The 19,417-nt window shown below is 37.3% G+C and overlaps 1 non-coding gene across 3 annotated transcripts in view; it reads right to left on the bottom strand.

Annotated features, from left to right (window-relative positions):
* The window catches only part of LOC101683078, a 360,384-nt gene that overhangs the window by 20,797 nt on the left and 320,170 nt on the right, over positions 1 to 19,417 (bottom strand). For all 3 annotated transcript variants that reach the window (XR_006609139.1, XR_006609138.1, XR_006609140.1), the window contains one exon: positions 1,620 to 1,751. This is a non-coding gene — a transcript (uncharacterized LOC101683078). The remainder of the gene's footprint in view (positions 1 to 1,619; positions 1,752 to 19,417) is intronic.

Genomic DNA, 19,417 nt, shown 5'->3' with positions numbered 1-19,417 from the left:
CACCTTTTATGGATATTTTCTTGAACCCTTCTTCATAGTTCTGTAATGACAGTGGATGTTGCCAAGGAAACTTTGCTGCAACTCCCAACCACGTGTTGCCTGGAGCTAAGCCAATCTGACTAGTCAGGGAGTCGCTGGCCGCTGCAGCCTTGATTTTACAAGGTAGAGCTCCCCTCCTTCAGCCCAAGGTAGCTTGCCTTCTGACGTGCAAGCCCTACCAACTCTATGTAACTTGGTTTTTAGTTTTGTTTTAAAGACTTATTTTTTTATTTGAGAGAAAGAACAAGCATGTGAGAGGGAACAGAAGGAGAGGGAGAGAGACAATCTCAAGCAGACTCTGACTGAGTGCAGAGCCCCACCTCGGCGGCTGGATTCTATGACCCTGAGCTCATGACCAAGGTTGAAATCAAGAGTCGCATGGTTGGCTGACTAAACCACCTAGGTGCTCATCCATGTCACTTGGTTTTATTACATTAAGATAAAATATCACTTGATATCAAGAAGAAATTCTTCCTGAGAAATGTGATGGAATTAAAAGTGCGGAAATAAATATGCACTGATTGGTATCAATCAATATACAGTTCTTCCATTACAATATACAATTTCTTCCATTACAAGGGTGCTTGAAATTTGCCGTAACAAAAATATAATTGCAATTTTACTAATTTTATATTTTAATTCTTCAGTTTAAGTTTGTATACCCACAATGGTTATGCGTTCCAAACAAAATACTAATTGAAGCCATTTTGTGTTCTTAGCTGATAATATTTAAAATTAGGGCAAAAGTGAGAAGTGATATTCAAAATATACATTCTATGGCTTGTAAAAATTAAAATCAATAGCTTGACCGTAAGTCTGTTTTATAGGTGACATATGGACGTAGAATCCCCAAATCATCCGTCCATTTGCAGAATTGAGAGAGGAAAGCGGAAGGTTCTGCTACAGGAGCGACGAGGGAGAAAAGAGCCGTGGGGGCGGCCAAGTTGGGGGAAAATGAAACTGAGGCCAAATCATTTTATTTTTAAACCTATAAAAAGTGCATTATAAATAATTACAAGCTTAAAAATTAAGTAGCTGACTGAACATTTTAACATGCTCCTTGGGACGTTTTATCGTGTGTTCCCCTCTAACCATTTTCGATGTTAAAATGTCCTAACAAATCAGTATAAGGTGTTTGGTCTAGGGACGATCCTTTTTTATTACACAGCAGTGAGCCAACTGGCATTTTGTCCTTTAAACAAGTGACTGTTTTCATTCCAGAATAACAATTTGTTTAATTTGATTGTTCCTAAGCAGATCCTGGAACTAACTTTATGAATCACTTTAAATATGTTCCCATTGGCTGTATATTGATTGATACCAATCAGTTCATATTATCTTTGTTCTTTCTTTCTCTATTTATTTTCTTTTTCTTGGGGATATTTGGAAGAGAAAAGGCAACATAGGAGAAAGGGTTACACAACAAAGTGTATGTTTTCAACCATTCCAATGAACATTCTTTCAGGACTTGCTATAAATTAGAAGCTTGAATTAACATTTGCCCTTTAGCATTCTGACAGATGACCCACCCTACCGGTGTCTCTTTGATAAATTACAACAAAAGCATGGACCACACTTACGGAGATGATAGCGGTTTCCATGGTAGCCGGGCAGACAGGTACATCTCCCCGTGACTAGGTGACACTCTTCATTCTCAGCTGAACACTGACATACCTGTTTACAGTCCTTCCCATATGTGCCTGGTGCACAAACTAAGGGAAAGAGGAAATGTAAACCCAATGAATTAAATTTGTCTGTGTAAATATAGCTCTAAAAATGTGAAAGCAGGGAAAAATTTATTAAATAAGACCATTGCCTACAGAAGTGCGCTGCCCTTTGGGATTTAGGTTTCATTAAATTTACTTGGGGATTACTTCACTGTTTGATTTTGTTTTGTTCAGTCAATTTGTGACCGACTGTCAAGGGCCGGCTGCAATTTTCTTGTCACTGAAGAAAATCATAGGGTGATGTCAGGTAAAATCAACTAAAATAATAGTATAATTCATGAGGGACCACATATCTGGATAAAGATATTTTTTCTGGTGCAGCCGGTTTAAATTCTCAAGGTTGTTTCTCTCTGCACATTAGCACGTACTGTATTTGTGTCACTTGTCAGCTACGTGGCTGGGTTGTGCTGTTTTCTTTTTAAGGCCGGGCAGTAAAAGCTTCCCCTCCAACTTCTAAATAATATCATGCCATTTTGTTAAGAAAATAAAAAGGTTTCTGGGTATTTTTCAGCTGACAAAAACAGAGTCAAATAGACGTTTTAAGTCTCACTGGTGTGTCCAATGACAATGCAAACAAATTCAGTAAAAAGAAAAGTCTGTTAATTTGGCTGTTATACGTCTGAGGACCTAGAATTGAATAACAACTTCTGGATCAACCTTTTTATTTATCACCTAAAGGGTCTGGCATCATGGAAGAATGAACCTGTTTGAGAAAGTTCTTTTCACACTGGAGAAGTTATTGACTGTTCTGTTCACTGCATCCCTGTTTAGCGTCGGCTGTCCTGTGCACCCATGGTGTCACTTGTTTCCTTGGTGTCCACTATCTTTTTAAGAATATTTCATCTTCCGGTTTTCTTTAAGTAAAAATGACAGCAGTGATAGCAATTCTAACTTCAAGGGCCATTGGTTGCTTGCTTAGTATTAAAAACAAAGACTAAATAAACATAGGGCAATTAATCAAAAAAGAGGGTTTTTTTCCGCCCTTCTTGACTGGGATATATACAAATTGGAGAGCATTATGTGGAATCTGACTCAGTACCTGAATGGCTATTTAAATAGTCTGTTGTTGGTCTAGACATTTTTTTTTAGCATAAGATTCACCAACTGCTCAAATACATATCAATAAAGCAGTTATCTGGTATGCCAGAAAGCACATCTGGCTTTACTGCCTGAAAAGCTTATTAACTTTGCTTGTTAATAAGTGGCTAAGCAAGAAGAAGTGATCATGGTATTTCAGACATGACTGAGAGTGCATGTTTATGGACTCCTACTTCCTTCACCTTGTTCGTCAGTACACACATGAGGGCATCACTTACATTCCACTGTGATGTGATGAAAGGGAGCTCCCCAATGGAAGCTTTCTAACACGGAAGGCTGACAAATACTCAGAAAAATCAAAATATGTTTCACTAGAGGCTTCCAATAACTTTAGAACCTAGAGCTGCAGTTATTACAAATTCTTCCCATTACTGGGAAGACCTATTTTGGCCACAGATTACGTGAGCATAAAGCTTGGTCTTTCTGTGGCAAACATGACGACAAAGCCCTGTGCCCTGTGGAGATCAATGATGTTGAGAGATCCAATGGGCTATGTTGAACACAACAGGATTTGGGTAGTAAGTTCCATTATCCCAATATACTTAGTCATTTTCCATCTTGAGGTTTGGGGCCCACTGGCATAGGGTTCTGAGAAACGTGACATTCAGGCTGGTTTGCTCTGAGAGAGAGCCATCATGAATATTGTGCAGATCTGCAAGCATCCATTGAGGGTTGTGTGGTCCAGAGGAAATGGTGTGAACCTTGAGTCAGTTAAGCACAGCACTGCCAGTGGCCTGATCTCTGGTTCTAAACAAATCACTCAAGCTCTAAGAACCTCGATTTCCTCTTCTGTATTAACTATTAATTAATGTATTCTTAATTACATTACATATAATTACAATACAATTACAATACATGTAATGTATTCTTAATTACATCTTAATTAATGTAATCTTCTGTATTAATTAAGGGATTAATAAAGCCTATCTCACAGATTGTTGTCAGGAGAAGCTGAGGGACATAGAAACATACAGGAATTTCATGGTGCCTCAATAAAATTTGTTTTATTTCCATTGAAACCCTTATATATAAAATCAAACTCAACTGTTCAACAAAAGTGCTATCTCTGGCCAAACACTATGGATAGATACATTCAGAATAATTATGAAAAGTATATCTAATATTTAAGGATCATCTTTACATGTATCTGCATTCAGGAAAAATTATTTTTAAGGGAAAAATTTTTTAAAAAATATAAAATCACATGAAAAAGTTTCTGGAACACAAACAGGTAAAATTTATAAATATTCATACTAACTCTCCAATGTTTTGAGGCTTCATAACACCATTCATAAATGTTAATCACTTCTCCATCCCCAGAGCTCAGTCATATCCTTCGTTTTGATCCTTGAACTTCAGAGAAATCAAAAATCACAAAAGATTTAAATTATCTTCTTGGGCAAAACTGACCTCTTAAAGCTCTTGAAGTCAGTTCTCAAATGAGTGTTTAAATGTCACTAAAGGAATTTACAACTTATATTGCAAAGCAATAAAATGAAGATCGAAATAATAGTAAGAAAAAGTATTCTGAATGTTACTCAAAAGAATTTTTGAGAAATATTGTTGTATTTCTTAGATTACATATTCATTTTGAAAAAAATCTGTCAGTTGTCACCTATGAAAAAATGATGACTTTGACTAAGACTTCAGAGGAAATCAAAGTTCATGTAAAGCCTGCCTCATGTTGTCTGAAAGAGATTGTGGTATATTAGTTTATTTCCTCCTGATCCCAGATGGACTGCATTATGGGCATACTTTCAACCCATCTTACAAGACAAACAGAATTCTGGAATATTCTCATTCAGCAAGATATATTTTCTGGATATAACTATGTGCCAAGTTCACAACAGTGAGCAAATCTAAACATGATTCTTATACCTATCAAGCTTGCATTGGTAGGGAGATAATTACCATAAAATAACCACCAAATAAACATATAATTTAAAAACATTGTAAGAGTGTTTCAGGGTGCTATAAGAGAGTATAACTCCACTTTAGACTAACAGGTATAGAATGGGGGGTGTTTAGTTCAAGATATTCTCTTTGTAGAGATCACTGACCGAGATCTGAAACACTAGAGAGTATATGTAGTGGAGAGTGAAGGGGAGGAAAGAAAGAGAAGGAAAAATTTCAGAGGGAAAGACCCAGGTGCATATGAGTTCCTGACACTATTCCTAAAGAGGATGTTGGTAATAGTATGCCTGTATATTAGACAGTGGTCAGGCTTACCTTATTTTAAGTGTTTCTGTATTAGTTCCTAATGGCTGCTATAATAAATTATCACAACTCAGAGGTTTAAAACAATATAAATTTATAATCTCACAGTATTGGAGGTCAGAAGTCTAAAATCAAGATGTTGGCAGGGCTGTGTTCTTTGTGGAGCCTTGTGGGCTGGGGTCTATTCCTTATCCTTTCCAGCTTTAGAAGCTGCCTACATTCCCTGGCTTTGGCCGTTTCCTCCATCTTCCAGGCCAGCATAGCTTCTCTTTTCTCTGAGTGCCTGTCTCCCTCTTACAAGATTGTGATTGCATTGAATCCACCCACGTAATCCAGGAAAATCTCCTTATCTCAAAATCCTTAATTTAATCCCTTCTGCAAGATCCTTTTTGCCATGTAAGATAACATATTCACAGACTCAAGGAATTAGAACATGGAAATTTTTGAAAGGACATTATTCAAACTACCACAATCTCTGTTTTTCCAGATGTTTTAGGTAGCTTCTGATTTATTCCTTAGAGAACATGGTATCATAGAGTCATGTTTTTAACAATAACCTGATGCACCACTCTTCATAGAAATCAATACAAAAATCACATATATATACATATATATGTATACACACACACACACACACACACACACACACACACACACATATATATATCTATATTTCCAAAGGACTGCTTTTGACTTGGGATGTTTTAGAAAAGATCGGGACCTAGAAATAACCTGGGAAGGAAGTTGGATACCCAGAGACATCTAGGGGGACAGGAAGAAAAGACTTCTCAAGGGCTAAAACTCAGAGAAATGAAGGACTAACTGTAGAATACAGTGGAAGTTTCTAGACCATGAGCTGCTTGCTCTTCTTAGCACCCTATGCAATAACATTTTATCTCTGCTTAAAAACAAGCAACTTTAGGGGTCTTTCCCACCCATCTATAGAACAGTATTTGTTTTTATGCATAAAGTACTCCTTTAAGCAAATGCTATTATGCCCATAATAAGATAGATAGACATTAGACCACTTGGCCAAACAACATGGCTAATAAATAGCAAAACCAGGAACAGAACCATGGCATGCTTAGGATAAGCTCTAAGATATTTCCCACTCTCTCAAATCTTCTTAGGAGGTGAGAGGGATGTTGTATACTATATAGCATTGAAGGGATTACAAAGGTGGTCAACAGGCAAAGTTGTGGTTTAACTTATTAGTTAGGAAAACCAGCCTGGAAAATTTTACACTGGAAATTTCTCCTTTATCTTGTTTACTAATTAGCCATCCAGAGTACTGGAAGAACTGGTCAAACCAGTTTGGAAGTACTGTGGTTCTTTCTAGCTGAAATTATTCTGGGCAACCAAATGACCACAAAACCTTTGCAGGGTGATATCTACATGGATTTAAGCAGATTCTCCATTATTAAAGCTACACTTTACTGTTTGAATTAACCAATGAATATACTCAAAAATAAGAATAGATCAACAGTGCCTATTTTTCAGTTAGGTAGAATTTATACAACTTTGATCATGAAAATATAAATTGAATATACATAAATACCCAAAAGATCCTGAAAAGGGGAAAAATTGTATTTTCGATTTGGTTACCTCTGACGACTCATAAACACTACACCTCACATAGATTTACTACAGGGTAAACGTTCTAATAGTACTTCTTGCTGTGAGGAAATAAGAACTTCTTAAAGGTGACTTCTGAAAGGTGATTGCTATCTTTACTTTCCCCCAATAAATTTAAAGATAAATGAGACATCGACTAGAGAATTTAATGAATTTATCTTTATTTAATTGTCCTATCTACTACCTTCTATAATTCATCATTTTCTGCAAGCAGTAGATCTGGCTGGCAAACATTTCATGAGATGGCATACAGAACTCAAGCCATACATATAAGAAAATGCAAGGAGTTGACTTTTTGTTTGGAAATTCATGACTGTCTGAGCATTTGACACGACACAGAGTAACTTCTTGTGGGAAGACCCTGTCTAGCCTGGCAAATAGATACATTGCACAGTCCCAAGATCACAGTCTTTCCACTGTGACAGTTACAAACTCCAAGGCCATCTACCCCAGCACAGTGTCCCTGACAAGCTAAATAAGTATAAGCAAAAAAGTGTTTTATCCTGTCAAAATGAGCATCCACAATCCCACCAGTTGCGGGGGAAACAAAAAGCGTATGCCTCTCATGATGGGCAGAGAGTGCTATTCAAATTTCATCTAATACTTTGCTTCTCACAAATTGGGATTGACCTTCCATGGCTTATGACAGCATATTTTGCTCAGGTCTTTATCAAAGGCCTGGTGATAGATCAGCTGTCATCCACCCGTTCCTCAGAATGTCTTTGTATTAAACTAATGGTCTAGCAGAGCAGCCAGCCTGACAGGCAGGTTATTTATTTGCAATCTGGTAAAAGAACTGACAACTTCATTGTTTTAATTGTTCATTTTTCATGGGTTGATGCATTAGCTCACCCGCATCTTTGTGCCTTAGTCAGAGAATAAATATATGGGAGTCGGGGCATCAGAATGACTGGGTCCATCTTAAAGTTCAAGAAGCCGAGGATAGTCTTGGTGATGACTGTGATTACCAGAGTCCCACAAGCATTTGGGATTTTTTTGGTTCTTATCTCTGTTCTGCATCTCTTTCCTCTCTTTCAGGAAGACCTATGATGTCAGCTACTGATCTGATTGTTTCTTGAAACAATGTTCCTTGTTCTCACAGACTGTTAAAGGAGAAAGACTGGAGTGGGCCTAGAGTCTCCATGTCTCAATCAATGTGGGGGCTGCCAGACAGAGTCCCCCAGACCTCAGCTATCAAAACATCAAGAGGAGACACAACTCAGGTCAGAGCCTCTCAGAATCATGAGGAAGTTTTTTGCTAAATAAACATGGCCTGGTCTCATTCTATGAGATTTGGTTCTAATCCAGTGACTCTTTGGTGAGGAATAAGTATATGTATTTCTAAATCCTATGATCCTGGCAGAGAAGCATTGAAGTAGAATTAGATCGGTGCCCTCAATTTACAGCTAAGATATCCTATAGATTGTAGATTGAATCATTTGCCCAAGGTCATAGCTGTTTAGTAGCAGGGCTAAAACTAGAACCCAAAGGTCCCAACCCTCAGATCAATGTTTTTTCATTCTCCACATCACATACCATTCTCCAGAGCAGTTTGAGAGACATCCTGAAGAAGTTCTCCCAAAGCACCTGCACATGCTAATGTGTCAGGGCATAATATGGAGGTGATCATTTGTACTCAAAGCTCATCTCAAATGCGGGTCTTTAGAGAGCAGAGGACATTTCCATGTTATAAGCATGAAGGGGATTCCTATTAAGATACTGGGTCCCAAATTATATCATTACTTTGTTACTTTTTTCTTCTCATTAAAATTGAGAGTGCCTCTAGGGCAAAGACAGTGTTTTACTATTTTTGATGTGGCTCATATCTCACATAAACCAAGAACACAGAAGGTACTCTATAAATGCTTGATGAAGGCAGGAAGAAAGGATGGATGGAAGGGGAAAGGAAGGAAGGAAGGAAGGAAGGCAGGCAAGCTTCTCTAGCCCAGTATACATAACTGTGTGAAAGGCTGATCCTACACAAAAAGAGAACATCGGATCCCTATATGGCATGTTTATATGTTCTTTTGCTTGTTAAAAAAAGACACTCAACATTTATAATTATTTTCAAGGCCCTGTGCTGATGATATAAAATTGAACAAGACTAGTATCTGTTTTCAAGAACCCAAAAGACTAATTTAGGAAGACATGTGAAAAATTGATACAGAATAATCTGAAAAATGCTACAAACATGTTAAAAAAAAAAAAAAGATGAGAGCATATTAAAGAAAAGAGCTAACCCTATCATGAGGGAATTGGTGTCTCCTCAGAGAGGTGGCGTTAGAACTGGGCCTAAAAGAATGAGTAGAAATTCCTTAAAAAAAAGAGAACTAATGAGTAAAGACTTTTATTGAAAGGGGTAGGTACCTTTCCATCATGGTTAGAGAGCAGGGTTTGGGAATAAGTCTGATGTCAAAGAGTTGCTGGCCCTTGAAAGTGAAGTGTTTTTTATATCACACTGAAGGCTTAATCTAGACGACTATAGTAAAAACATGATCAGACTCTTGACAGTGTGTATGTTGGATTAGAGGTTGGAAGCCCAAGTAGGGGTCACTGTAGCCATGCTAGTAAGACATAGAGAACCTGACTTAGAGATCTGAAAAGGGATGGAGATGAGGAATTGTACCAAGATTTTCTTTGAGGTGGATTAGATAGTACTGGATGACAGATTGTTTAAGAGACCAGAGGTAGGGCCTCTACCTGTTCCTAGACATTTCTTTCATTGCTTTCTTTTTGTTTGTTTTTGCCATACAGTGGCAAAATGGTCTAAAATTCCAGAATGGTCTAAAATTCTCACATTCCAATTACAAATGGGTTAAAAAATATTAAGACACTGACTTCAGAAGGCCATAGCAAACAAGCAAATCTGAACCATTACATTTTAAAAACAGACCTTTTCAGCTTACCTTGGCAATCATAGCACTGGCTGGAGAGGGCAGGCTGCCAGGGAAGTGGCATCGTAAGAGCTACGGATGGCAGATATTCTAGAGGCTCCAGATTGGAGAACAGCATGAGTGTCTGGATCAGAAAAGAGAGATAATCCCAAGACACTGGGGCTGGGATAGGTCCTGGAAGCGAGTTCCACCTGGTTCATTTCTTTCAGGCTTGCTTTGTGAGTATATATGCTCATGCGGAGCACACTCCCTAAGGACATATTTAGAGTGTTTCAATGTTGAAGTCAAAGCGATGAGGTTCCTTGTTGGAATGGATACCTTATATACCGTTGTCAGCATGGTATCCCACTAGGGCATTAATGATGGCTGCCGCCCTTATGGGAACTTGGTGGTTGCCATCTACCAGATATGTGGATGGTATTCACAAATGGCTAGCAGCATTTCCTCTTCATCAGTGCTCCAGATAAAAGATAAACAATAAATCACAGTTCTAGAACTTCAACATTTCAATTCAATGCTGATGGGTTATATTAATACCCACAGTAGAAATAAATCTATTCTGAAAATCCAAGAGTTAATTTAGTCATGCCTGTTTTTCAGTTTTCTCATGTGTTTTGTTCAGCTACAAAAAGGTGAAAATAAATAGCGTAGTTAAAATTGTGGATTATTGTTAGGAGGCTCTTACCTCCAGTAGACGTTTGGAATACAGGAACTCAAGTTGAGGGAGAGGGAAAAGTTTGCAGAAATAGGAGAATGTTAAGTATGACCAGGTAACAAGTATCAGAAATGAGGGTTTTGGAGGCCTGAGGAATGGGCCATGGTTAAAGAGCTGACATTTCCTCTATACCTGAAAGGTGCCAGAGCTGTTCTACCCCCTCTACTGTATCACCTCCTTTGATAACAGAAAAACCCCATGAGGGAACAACCATTATTTCCATTTTATAGAAGAAACTAAGGAATCCAATGCAAAGTCATTCACCCAAAGCCTGTAGAGCCAGAGTCAGCATGGATAATTCAATGTCATTTTCTTAAACATGACATTAGTGTTTTTCTCAGGAGTTACTACATTAACTGGGGAATATGAAAATGTATTACTGGTTTATGGATCCTTACAGAAGGACTTACGACCCATGTCCTCACCTCATTTCACAGAATCAGGATAGTGCAGTGAGAAAGAATCTGGACAGAGCTCTAGGAGTTATCAGTTCCTAACCACGTTACTCTAGGAAAGTGACCTCCTTTCTAAGCACCAAGTTGAATTTTTCCATAGCTCTACTTAGTTTTAAATTTCAAATACAGTTTCTTACAAAAGTGATCAGTAAAACATCTCAAATGGTGGAAATCTTGTACTTTGTACTTTAGTATACATGTATCATAAGGTGGCTAATGCTGTATTTGAAACCAGAGTAACTTATAAGTAAGATTAGATCCTATAATTTTCAGTGCCTGTATGAAACAGTTAGCTACTAAGTTTGAGAAGCTATGTCACTAATCACTGCTTTTTGCGAGATCTATAGAACTTAAAGGATGGGAGTAGTAGTGTACAGAAAAAAACTCCCCTGTCTAATCATACGTAATATAAGAGTTCCTCTTTGTAATGGTAGTGAAAGGTATCAGTATTATCCACTTAGAACTCACAGATTGGATGATGAGCAATATAGTGATTCGACAAAGAGGAGCTGCTTATGTAGGAAGCTGAAAACCCTGGCAGACAAAATGCTTGAGTGTCCATGCTTATGCGCAAGTAAACTGAATCTCCCTTAAATGCGTATACAAGATAAAATTTATAGAATCCAGAGGCAACATAACTAATCGTAATTACTTCCTTTTTTTCAGATTTGCTACCAGAAGAGAGGCAATGCTTTCTGACCATTATCATAGAGTGTTAACTTTGGGCATCCGTGTAAAATGAGTCCTTAATGAAAATTTTCTTTATATCAACATTAAGATCAAAGAAGAACAGCAAATGATATTCAAATATAGTAATGAAACATCTGCATCAATGATCAGCTCAAACTCTGACCTGACAAACAGATTTCTATCTGGCTATCCTGAATATTAGTTACCTTTTATCACAATAGAAAAAATAAAGCATCAAAAATAGAAACACAAAGGAAGCAGTAAATATTATTTTGGATGATACAACAAAATGAAATAACTGTAGCAGAGTAACTAGATTCTTGTCAGTTCAAATCATAAAATCATTGCTTTTAGGTCATGGCTTGTGAAAACAAATTCCTTTTCTTAAGACCAATATTTTAAAGACAGACACAAAGTTTCACTCACAAACAACTACTGACATCTTCATTCACTCAGTTTGCAGTATTAATTTGATGTTTAAATGTGGCAGCCACTGTTTACTTAGAACTCAAAGTTGATCAGATCTTGGAGTTTTCTTTATTTCAAAGTCATCACTTTGTCTGAATTTCTTAAGACTAAGAACAACAAGATGTTTGAGGAAAATTGGCCCCTAACTTTCATGAATTGTTCATCTCAACTTCAACCATGTGAACTGCCAACTCTCCAAAACAAACTCCAATTCAATTAGTAATAAAATATTGCAACTCTCCGTGAAGCTCTTTCTCTTCTTAATGGCAGTGTACTTGGTCCAAAGTAAAGGACTGAAATGAACTACTTCATTGTATCACTCTCTCCTTACATATTGTCCTGACTAAGTCACATTCCTTCTTAATAATTTGAAAGCATTTTCATTCGTGCCCTGGGAATGACTAGAAGAGCTTTTAATATTATTAAGTCTAGATCAAATCAATCCAGTCTAAATAAGGCATGGGACTAATGTCTCTTTAACCACCCCTCCTTCCGACCAATTATTCACAACTATATTGGTGGCCTTGTTAGAAAATCCTTGACATCCTTGATCAGAGGTTCCAGGCACAGGCCACTTTCATACATTTTGCTGACAACCTTTGAACCAAGCTGCCAAGTGAAAGCTTACCATAGTCTTAAAATCCCAAATGGTGATTCATTGTTTGCAAACAGAGAGACAGATTACCATTGTTAACTTGACCTCAGCCTCTAACTCTGAGTCAAAAACGCTTGAAAACATGGGCATCTTAACTAGAGCAAGACATAAATCAAATTACCTTCAACACCACAGAGAAATGAATGGCTGGCATCTCAGAACTGTGAAGTGCAGTGGGTTTTCCTTGGAAGATGAAGTTGAGACTGATGACAAAAGACCCCATTACTTAATTGAATTTAATAAAATATGGAGGAACAAACTTTACCATGGTTTCAAATAGTTTGGGGAATACATAGAGTAATTTTAAGAGCTTGCTAACTGCACAGTTTTTCTAAGATAACTGAGACAACAAAAGGGGACTATCCCGTAACATGGATAATATTGTCTTAATTTCCTTGCTGCAGCAAAATCAAATTAGTGGATTATATTGTTTTAATGGGCTTACTTGCAGGCTTTAGAGCAAGGCGAAAGTAGAAAGAAGGAGTAAAAAGGCACTACAAGGGAGACAAGGGGAAAGAATTTGTTCCCGAAAAGACAAACAATTTTGGTAAGTGAAGGAGTTGTAGTGAGGTTAGGCAAGAGCTAAGGCCAGGCCAAACACGATCATCAAGTAAGAATTTTATGAGCATGTTAAATCTCATCATGTCACAAGTTAGACTGCAATTTTATTAAATGTCGGGTGAACTGAGTTGAGGCAGCGTGTATCCACAACTGAGAAAAACGAAGACTTGGAAGTTCAATAATAATAACAGATCATTATTGTTTTTGGTATATGACACCAGCTCGACTTTTTCCAGTGAATTTTAACTAGAAACTGGAGGTAACAGCTAATGTGCATATATAATTTTAAAAATGCTTATAAAATCCAGTTTTAAAACCAGACTAAATTAAAATTAAATGTTGAACATGTCTATTACTAATGAGCTAACACAAATCCTAATATTTTAGATGGTTATATTTATTATTTGCTTTCTACTTCAGATCTGGGAGGGGAGGGAAATCTGTATAACAGTCCAGTTGTGACAACTCAATATTATTGCTTTTAATATCTCCACAAAAGTTCCGATTTTGCAAAACACAATCTTTTTGAAAATTGTTCTAGAATAAAAAGCACTTTTCTACACAAACATCAAATGAGTTCTTCAGAGAATTCTACCCAGAATGCTCTGGAATTCAGTGTTTCCAACAAAAGATGATACAACCCAGAAACGCTAGAGACATTTTCTCCGAGTTTGCTAAAGTGTAAGCTCTATGAAATCGGAAAGTTGGCAACATTGGCATAAACTAGTTATTTAGAAACATAAAAACATTTCTTTGGGTTTCTGGAGAATGCAACTTAATAGGAAGTGGCATCCGTGTGCACCTGTGGAAGCTAACAGCATGGTACCCACCTAAGAATACTGGCAGGGCACAAACTCACCGAAGGATACAAATGCATTCCTGTGCTTCTTACTGAGACCTTGTCAACCTGCTGTCAAAAGTACTGGCTGAAACAGGAAAAACTCAATAACTCACCTGGTTATCTCGCCTACACTAATTGGTCTGATTTTTTTTTCCTTCTGCTAATGCAGATGAGTTGTGTTTGTGTTTTGGAATTGAGCTTGTATCATTTTCAAAGATTATAAATATACAGCTTCTTTCCAAGAATAACAATTTGAAGATAACGTTTTGAAAATAGATACTTTCACAACTCAACACTAAAGTATAAGAAACACTCACATTTCAGTATATGTTCATTAACTAGAATTTTACTCATTTTAAACTATGGGAATCCACTTGACAAAAAAAAAAAAAAAAAAAAAAAAAAAAAAAAAAGGAAGAAGAAGAAGAAAGAAAGAGAAAAAAAGAAAGTAAACAAGATTAAAGTTAAAAGGTCAAAGTGTGATGCCCCAAGAGGTATGGGGTATGGGGTAGAATTGGGTGTTGGGGTATAACTGTTCAGTCTAACTCCAAAGTTGCCTTTGGCTCCAACCCAGTCAGGGAGGCAGCAGGATGTCCCTGGGATCGACTGTCAGGGAACACATGTAGTGACAATTTAACCCTAAAAAGTCCATGTGGACAAGCTGAAAATGACAAATAACAAATCAACGTCTGTCTGTCTCCTTTCTTTCTCTCTTTTCCACATAGCTCCTGTTTCTCTGTACTGCTCCAGTGCCTAGTAAATGAACCAAATCTATTTCTAGGCATCTGGACATAAACTTTCAACCACTGGAATACTTTTTAATTTTTAAAAAATTTTCCCCAATTATATTGAAAAGCATTTGACCCTCTGTCAAATAATTCCTTACCTCTCTAATATAGAGCATGGAAAATTTTATGCACAATGTCTGTTATGGAAAATACACAACAGTTTCAAAATATTCAGGCCAAAGGTTATTATACACAACTGATAAGACATTACTACACACCTGGAATTTTATAATCTAAAATCACATGCTCGACACAGAAAGTTACAGCACCAGGCAGAAATAAATTCAAGTTTATCTACACAAATCTCTTTCCTTTCTGGTTTGTATAAATGCATTTTTATTAAATTATTATTTCTTACAATAACATTCTCACTCAGGAATTCATCCCATATACTTAACTCATTTTTCACACACACAAAACCATATCCATGTATATAACTAACTCATTTTTCCTGATTGATAGGTATTTTCCTTTTCTAGCAATGTCATATTTTTCAAGTTTATAAGTTGGCAGCTAATAATAACAATTCTGCCTCACTTCACCAACTTTATTTCAAATATATTAGTTAATAACTAAAAGTGGAATGCATTGGATAACCCAAAAATTTAGAGACCTCAAAATAAGAAATTATAGAGATATATAAGTCACCTGATTATTCTCTGGTTGGAGTAGGGAACAGAAGGAGGGAGCTGTTTCCTCAATTAGTACCGGCCCGAGTCCAACAAAATCCCATCCCCAGGAAAGCTGAAATGTGGATTAAAAACATTCTATTCTAAAGCTTGAAGCATGGCTAACCAAAACCAAACCACACACACACACACACACACACACACACACACGCAGAGAAAAATAGAGCAAACCACTAAATTGAAAGAAATAGTGACCCTTCTCATACATCTAATGGTTCCTTGCTACTTTATTTTTCTACATCTGAAATTTCATATGTACACAGGAGCCAGAGATGCTCCATATAAGTAGGCATAGAAACCACCTATAAAATATTCTATGCTTGAAAATATATCTCCCCGCCCACTACTCCCTAAATTATCCCGTTGAGAGAAACTCTCCTTTGAGTCTCTGAGTGTTCTCTATTTATATGCACTCTCCACACCCTGGAAGACATATTCAACTAACATTGAAGTGCAGAATATCTCCCTTCCTGTGTAGATTACTGGGACAAAGCTAAACACAGCTAGGTGGACGGTGGAAGGAGGAAAGGAGTATTCAGATGGGGAAAATATGGTGGGGGAGGGGGAAGGGGGAAGGGGGAAGGGGAAGGAAGTAGACAAGCCTTGCATGCTAAGCAATTTTCCAAAGTAAGCTTGGCCCTTGGTGGGATATTTTTGGGTCCTGTGGGATAAATATGGCTATCACCAAAAGAACCAGTTTTCTGTCTGGGGAAAATGAACAAGACTAATACAACAAACTAGCCAACTTCTGATGCAATTATTTTCAATCTGATACTTGGGTGTATTTTTAACCTCGTAATACAAATACTTTGTTAGGGAAAAAAATACTTGACATTTCAGCTCTGTGCATTTTGTTCTTTGCTAAAAACTGAGAGGAAAGGGAGGGCGTTGTTGTTTAGAATGAAGAAAAAAGAATGGGCAAATTGTGACAGATAGTCGCTAAGGAAAAGGAAGAGAGGCTTAGAAGCTGAAGTCAAATTCAGATAAGAAACTTTAACATTTCTCACTGAATTTCTTTAACCTGAAGATCGTAACAGTGATGAGGCAGCAAGAATACTGTTCAAAGATTAATTTCCATCTATTCTTTCTCCTCTGTCATGTCTGCCCACTTCATTTTATAGAATTTTATAACAAAATTTTTTCAACGATAGGAAAGAATTGGGGAAAACATGAAATATTTATTTAGATCGCTAGTTGATGGAAACCAGTGATTTTTTCTGCAACTATTAAAAACTGGTTATTTTGCTTCTACCTTCCGATAAAAATCTCTGTAACCATTTTCACAAGTTTATTTTTTCCAATTTCAAATTTAGTTTGCTGGTTGAGGTTATCATAGACCTAAACATTTTTAAAACTACTATCGAGATGTTATTTTTCTTTTGACGGATTGACAAAGATTATAAGGCTTCACATACTCAGTGTTTGCCAGTGTCAGGGCTAAAGGCACCTTCACGCATAGTGTGATTCTAAATCAGTGCCAATTTTGTGTGGTTGTGGTGATTTGGAGATAGACATGACTTGCAACTTCCATTAAGCTTGTAAATAAACAAGCCCTCAATTATGCCGCGGGAGATTTAACTTACGAAGGAACTCTCAGATCTGTGCAAAGAAAAAAAAAATACAAGAATGCTCACCACAGTCTTTTTTAAATAGAAAAATATTGAAAATAATCTAAATTTCCATTTTTAGGGGATTTAACAAACAAATCACTCAAGAGGCTTGCAAAAGAGCATTCTAAAGCCATACGGAAGAAAAATCAGCTATGTGTGAACTGATAGGAAAAGGTGCCTACAATGTTTAGTTTAGTAAATGAACAAGTAAGCAAGACACAATAATAATGTTTGGTGCAAACATATTTGTGTAAAATTAAAACCTGAGGTGCGTGGTGGGAGGGGAAAACTAGCAGTGAAGCTTTTCACTCTACACACTTCTGCACCATTATTTAAAAAAAAAAGTTCATGCTTTTCACATATTTATTGTACACATAAGATCTATAAAACAACAAATTTGAGAGAAAAATAATAACATTGTAACATTTACTTTTTTTTTTTTTTTTTGAGCCTTTGCCCAAATCCATGCAGGGAAAGAGGGAGCTATGGCCCTCTAGTGGAGAACTGCAACAAAGCATTTCTCTTAACACTACTTAATCCCAGATTCTAAAGAAATCTCAACCTCTAAATTCGTTTATGGATAGAATCAACCAAAATTTTACATCAAGCAATATCACAAAATATGTACAATTCAGTGCCCTTGAATTTACTCTTACTTTAAAAACTCTGGAAACACCCTCTGATAAAATCTTAACGCATGATGTTCTTTCTGTGTGCCCGCCTACTCAGTTGCATTTCATGGGAAAAGTCTGAGCGTATCTGTTTGCTGAGAAGTTTATTTGCTATCATGGATGCTTCAGTTCCAGGAAAGGCTGACTTCTAATAGTTACAAAAGCTTGTTGCTAGTTAAAAACCAATCATTTGCTTATGCCAGTCTCTCAACTAGGATCTATGGAGACAACTGTCCTCCTCAAAACCGAATCACTGTGTGCGAATGATAAGGGTGCCTATTTTCATGGGCTAATCTAAAACATTTCTAACAAGAAAAACTATTTCAAAATTTCAAAACTATATACGGCTGTGTCAACCGCCAAATTCCCTCAGTCCGGTTGAAGGCGTGCAGAGTTTCCTGTCAACCTTCGCTCTGAAGCAGAACAATCTTCAACTCGACCACTGGGCTTGCTCCATATTAAGTATTGGCTACCTTGGAAATTCACCGTCTCTCAGTGTAAAACTCCCCAAAGGGCAATTCAAATCACATTTAGAATTTCCTATTTACATTGCAACAGCCATGGCAGAAGTTTGAATGTCACAGTACGAATCTGGCACCAAATGCTGAGCGTGTTCAACGGATTCAGTTTCAAAATTCACTTCACATGAGCATGTTTTCATCAAGTGTGAGGGGGAGGGAGTGTCATGGGATAAGTTCATGTTATGAACTCTGGTCTTAAACTCTTTATCATCTTGAACAAGTAAACTAGTGTTTTTGCCCTTGCAAAGAAAGAATTTACCAGACTGCCTCACAAAGGAACCTAGCCTTTAAATGCTTCTGCAGAAAGGCTATCAAGCAAGGACAGACCGTTATTATTTCCAGTTAAATCTCCCATGTGAGAAAGGGAAACTTGGTTAGAACAGCCTACCAAGTAGAGGCAGTTCCTAAAAGAGGCACATTTTTTTTTCTAGACAAGTAACGAAGATTGCTAATAAGCTTTCTTTCCCAAGCTGTGTCCACGTGATGGGGAAATGTATCAGGACACTGTTTATCTTCCGGTTTCTCCTCCTCCTCCTCCCTCCCTCTTCTGCTCCTTCTCCCTCTTCTTCTTCCCCTCTTCCTCCTCCTTCTACTTCCCCTCTTCCTCCTCCTCCTCCTCCTCCTCCTTCTTCAATATATGAATTTACAGAGGTAGGTTTTTCAAAATAATCAGATGTCATTTTAAACTTTGTTTTGTGTACTTGGCTTTGCCTCTTCTTGGTTGTTACAAAAAGTGATCTGCAAGGAGAAAATGTCTCTTCCTGGTGAACACAGCCACACACAGGCGTACCATCTAAATCTGCAGATCCCAAGTCTGCCCAACTGAGGTGAACTTGAAAGAGCTCTTCCAGACCGAGCTGGAAGTTACCGAGCAGTGAGCAGGACCCCTTCACATCACTATTTAGTGACTGGAATGTTGAGTTCACATGTGCCCAAGGTTCCCTAGTTCACCCATGAACATTTATTTGCAGTAAATCATGATATTCCAAACAATTTATTACAATCTAACGTTGAAAAACGTATTCTGACCCAACTATCTTGAAGTTAGTTTAAAAATAAAGTGTACTTAAGGGCTGCATGAATTATCATACACTTCTAGACTCGGGGAAAAAAAAGACATTATTTGGTCTTTGCGTAGTTATA

The sequence above is a fragment of the Mustela putorius genome, unplaced genomic scaffold, assembly GCF_011764305.1.
Source record: "Mustela putorius furo isolate JIRA1106 unplaced genomic scaffold, ASM1176430v1.1 tig00003834_pilon_pilon_pilon, whole genome shotgun sequence".
NCBI classification, from domain to species: domain Eukaryota; kingdom Metazoa; phylum Chordata; class Mammalia; order Carnivora; family Mustelidae; genus Mustela; species Mustela putorius.
Note: the sequence above shows the minus strand (reverse complement) of the source record. Positions and strands in the feature narration are given on the sequence as shown.